Consider the following 5,593-nt stretch of genomic DNA (forward strand, 5'->3'; position numbering starts at 1 on the left):
TTACTTTCTGCCTACTTGTTATAGGTTTTACTATGAAATTCAAGTGACAAAAGTAACGCACATTTTGTTGAAGATTCTGGAAGTTCCATCGTATGGGGTCACTTTGCGGTTACCGAAGGGTTCGCTAGGCGGTTTTCGCAAGGCGAAACTTCATTCGCTTTCGAGCATTGTAGAAAAATAATGAAATAATTTTTAGTACTCAAATTGCTTTCTGCCTACTCGTTATGGGTTTTACTATGAAATTCAAGTGACAAAGGTAACGCACACTTTGTCTAAGATTCTGGAAGTTCCATCGTATGGGGTCACTTTGCGGTTACCGAAGGGTTCGCTTAGTGGTTTCCCCAAGGCGAAACTTCATTCGCTTTCGAGCCTTGTAGAAAAGTAATGAAATAATTTTTAGTACTCAAATTGCTTTCTGCCTACTCGTTATGGGTTTTACTATGAAATTCAAGTGACAAAAGTAACGCACATTTTGTTGAAGATTCTGGAAGGTCCCTTGTATGGGGTTCCTTTGCGGTTTCCGAAGGGTTTGGTTAGGGGGTTTCCCCAGGCGAAACTTCCCTTGGTTTCGAGCCTTGTAGAAAAGTAATGGAATAAGTTTTTGGTCACCAAATGCCTTCCGGCTTCTCGTTTAGGGGTTCTCTTGGGAATTCAAGTGACAAAAGTAACGCACACTTTGTCTAAGATTCTGGAAGTTCCATCGTATGGGGTCACATTTGCGGTTACCGAAGGGTTCGCTTAGCGGTTTCCCCAAGGCGAAACTTCATTCGCTTTCGAGCCTTGTAGAAAAGTAATGAAATAATTTTTAGTACTCAAATTGCTTTCTGCCTACTCGTTATGGGTTTTACTATGAAATTCAAGTGACAAAAGTAACGCACACTTTGTCTAAGATTCTAGAAATTCCATCGTATGGGGTCACTTTGCGGTTACCGAAGGGTTCGCTTAGTGGTTTCCCCAAGGCGAAACTTCATTCGCTTTCGAGCATTGTAGAAAAATAATGAAATAATTTTTAGTACTCAAATTGCTTTCTGCCTACTCGTTATGGGTTTTACTATGAAATTCAAGTGACAAAAGTAACGCACATTTTGTCTAAGATTCTGGAAGTTCCATCGTATGGGGTCACTTTGCGGTTACCGAAGGGTTCGCTTAGTGGTTTCCCCAAGGCGAAACTTCATTCGCTTTCGAGCCTTGTAGAAAAATAATGAAATAATTTTTAGTACTCAAATTGCTTTCTGCCTACTCGTTATGGGTTTTTCTATGAAATTCAAGTGACAAAGGTAACGCACACTTTGTCTAAGATTCTGGAAGTCCATCGTATGGGGTCACTTTGCGGTTACCGAAGGGTTCGCTTAGCGGTTTTCACAAGGCGAAACTTCATTCGCTTTCGAGCCTTGTAGAAAAGTAATGAAATAATTTATAGTACTCAAATTGCTTTCTGCCTACTTGTTATAGGTTTTACTATGAAATTCAAGTGACAAAAGTAACGCACATTTTGTCGAAGATTCTGGAAGTTCCATCGTATGGGGTCACTTTGCGGTTACCGAAGGGTTCGCTAGGCGGTTTTCGCAAGGCGAAACTTCATTCGCTTTCGAGCATTGTAGAAAAATAATGAAATAATTTTTAGTACTCAAATTGCTTTCTGCCTACTCGTTATGGGTTTTACTATGAAATTCAAGTGACAAAAGTAACGCACATTTTGTCTAAGATTCTGGAAGTTCCATCGTATGGGGTCACTTTGCTGTTACCGAAGGGTTCGCTAGGCGGTTTTCGCAAGGCGAAGCTTCATTCGCTTTCGAGCATTGTAGAAAAATAATGAAATAATTTTTAGTACTCAAATTGCTTTCTGCCTACTCGTTCTGGGTTTGACTATGAAATTCAACAAAAGTAACGCACATTTTGTCTAAGATTCTGGAAGTTCCATCGCATGGGGTCACTTTGCGGTTACCGAAGGGTTCGCTTAGTGGTTTCCCCAAGGCGAAACTTCATTCGCTTTCGAGCCTTGTAGAAAAGTAATGAAATAATTTTTAGTACTCAAATTGCTTTCTGCCTACTTGGTATGGGTTTTTCTATGAAATTCAAGTGACAAAAGTAACGCACACTTTGTCTAAGATTCTGGAAGTTCCATCGTATGGGGTCACTTTGCGGTTACCGAAGGGTTCGCTTAGTGGTTTTCGCAAGGGAAAAATTCATTCGCTTTCGAGCCTTGTAGAAAAATAATGAAATAATTTTTAGTACTCAAATTGCTTTCTGCCTACCTGGTATGGGTTTTACTATGAAATTCAAGTGACAAAAGTAACGCACATTTTGTTGAAGATTCTGGAAGTTCCATCGTATGGGGTCACTTTGCGGTTACCGAAGGGTTCGCTAGGCGGATTTTGCAAGGCGAAACTTCATTCGCTTTCGAGCATTGTAGAAAAATAATGAAATAATTTTTAGTACTCAAATTGCTTTCTGCCTACTCGTTATGGGTTTTACTATGAAATTCAAGTGACAAAAGTAACGCACATTTTGTCTAAGATTCTGGAAGTTCCATCGTATGGGGTCACTTTGCGGTTACCGAAGGGTTCGCTTAGTGGTTTCCCCAAGGCGAAACTTCATTCGCTTTCGAGCATTGTAGAAAAATAATGAAATAATTTTTAGTACTCAAATTGCTTTCTGCCTACTCGTTATGGGTTTTACTATGAAATTCAAGTGACAAAAGTAACGCACATTTTGTCTAAGATTCTGGAAGTTCCATCGTATGGGGTCACTTTGCGGTTACCGAAGGGTTCCCTTAGCGGTTTTCGCAAGGCGAAGCTTCATTCGCTTTCGAGCATTGTAGAAAAATAATGAAATAATTTTTAGTACTCAAATTGCTTTCTGCCTACTCGTTATGGGTTTTACTATGAAATTCAACAAAAGTAACGCACACTTTGTCTAAGATTCTGGAAGTTCCATCGTATGGGGTCACTTTGCGGTTACCGAAGGGTTTGCTTAGTGGTTTCCACAAGGCGAAACTTCATTCGCTTTCGAGCCTTGTAGAAAAGTAATGAAATAATTTTTAGTACTCAAATTGCTTTCTGCCTACTCGTTATGGGTTTTACTATGAAATTCAAGTGACAAAAGTAACGCACACTTTGTCTAAGATTATAGAAGTTCCATCGTATGGGGTCACTTTGCGGTTACCGAAGGGTTCGCTTAGTGGTTTCCCCAAGGCGAAACTTCATTCGCTTTCGAGCCTTGTAGAAAAGTAATGAAATAATTTTTAGTACTCAAATTGCTTTCTGCCTACTCGTTATGGGTTTTACTATGAAATTCAAGTGACAAAAGTAACGCACATTTTGTTGAAGATTCTGGAAGTTCCATCGTATGGAATCACTCTGCGGTTACCGAAGGGTTCGCTTAGCGGTTTCCCCAAGGCGAAACTTCATTCGCTTTCGAGCCTTGTAGAAAAGTAAGGAAATACTTTATAGTACTCAAATTGCTTTCTGCCTACTCGTTATCGGTTTTACTATGAAATTCAAGTGACAAAGGTAACGCACATTTTGTCTAAGATTCTGGAAGTTCCATCGTATGGGGTCACTTTGCGGTTACCGAAGGGTTCGCTTAGTGGTTTCCCCAAGGCGAAACTTCATTCGCTTTCGAGCCTTGTAGAAAAGTAATGAAATAATTTTTAGTACTCAAATTGCTTTCTGCCTACTCGTTATGGGTTTTACTATGAAATTCAAGTGACAAAAGTAACGCACATTTTGTTGAAGATTCTGGAAGTACCATCGTATGGAATCACTCTGCGGTTACCGAAGGGTTCGCTTAGCGGTTTCCGCAAGGCGAAACTTCATTCGCTTTCGAGCCTTGTAGATAAGTAAGGAAATACTTTATAGTACTCAAATTGCTTTCTGCCTACTCGTTATCGGTTTTACTATGAAATTCAAGTGACAAAAGTAACGCACATTTTGTCTAAGATTCTGGAAGTTCCATCGTATGGGGTCACTCACTTTGCGGTTACCGAAGGGTTCGCTAGGTGGTTTTCCCAAGGCGAAACTTCATTCGCTTTCGAGCCTTGTAGAAAAGTAATGAAATAATTTTTAGTACTCAAATTGCTTTCTGCCTACTCGTTATGGGTTTTACTATGAAATTCAAGTGACAAAAGTAACGCACATTTTGTCTAAGATTCTGGAAGTTCCATCGTATGGGGTCACTTTGCGGTTACCGAAGGGTTCACTTAGCGGTTTTCCCAAGGGGAAACTTCATTCGCTTTCGAGCCTTGTACAAAAATAATGAAATAATTTTTAGTACTCAAATTGCTTTCTGCCTACCTGGTATGGGTTTTACTATGAAATTCAAGTGACAAAAGTAACGGACACTTTGTCTAAGATTCTAGAAATTCCATCGTATGGGGTCACTTTGCGGTTACCGAAGGGTTCGCTTAGCGGTTTTCCCAAGGGAAAAATTCATTCGCTTTCGAGCCTTGTACAAAAATAATGAAATAATTTTTAGTACTCAAATTGCTTTCTGCCTACTTGGTATGGGTTTTACTATGAAATTCAAGTGACAAAAGTAACGCACATTTTGTCGAAGATTCTGGAAGTTCCATCGTATGGGGTCACTTTGCGGTTACCGAAGGGTTCGCTAGGCGGATTTCGCAAGGCGAAACTTCATTCGCTTTCGAGCATTGTAGAAAAATAATGAAATAATTTTTAGTACTCAAATTGCTTTCTGCCTACTCGTTATGGGTTTTACTATGAAATTCAAGTGACAAAAGTAACGCACATTTTGTCTAAGATTCTGGAAGTTCCATCGTATGGGGTCACTTTGCGGTTACCGAAGGGTTCGCTTAGTGGTTTCCCCAAGGCGAAACTTCATTCGCTTTCGAGCATTGTAGAAAAATAATGAAATAATTTTTAGTACTCAAATTGCTTTCTGCCTACTCGTTATGGGTTTTACTATGAAATTCAAGTGACAAAAGTAACGCACATTTTGTCTAAGATTCGGGAAGTTCCATCGTATGGGGTCACTTTGCGGTTACCGAAGGGTTCCCTTAGCGGTTTTCGCAAGGCGAAGCTTCATTCGCTTTCGAGCATTGTAGAAAAATAATGAAATAATTTTTAGTACTCAAATTGCTTTCTGCCTACTCGTTATGGGTTTTACTATGAAATTCAACAAAAGTAACGCACACTTTGTCTAAGATTCTGGAAGTTCCATCGTATGGGGTCACTTTGCGGTTACCGAAGGTTCGCTTAGACTGTTTTCGCCAAGGGGAAACTTCATTCGCTTTCGAGTCTTGTAGAATAGTAACGAAATAATTTTTAGTACTCAAATGGCTTCCTGCCTACTCGTAATGGGTTTAACTATGAAATTCCTAGTGACAAAGGTAACGCTCATTTGGTTTAAGATCTCGTGGAATTTCCATCGTATGGGGTCACTTGGCGGTTACCGAAGGGTTCGCTAGGCGGTTTTCCCAAGGGGAAACTTCATTCGCTTTCGAGCCTTGTAGAAAAGTAATGAAATAATTTTTAGTACTCAAATTGCTTTCTGCCTTCTCGTTATGGGTTTTACTATGCAATTCAAGTGACAAAAGTAACGCACACTTTTGTCTAAGATTCTGGAAGTTCCA

The sequence above is a fragment of the Branchiostoma floridae genome, chromosome 2, assembly GCF_000003815.2.
Source record: "Branchiostoma floridae strain S238N-H82 chromosome 2, Bfl_VNyyK, whole genome shotgun sequence".
NCBI lineage: Eukaryota > Metazoa > Chordata > Leptocardii > Amphioxiformes > Branchiostomatidae > Branchiostoma > Branchiostoma floridae.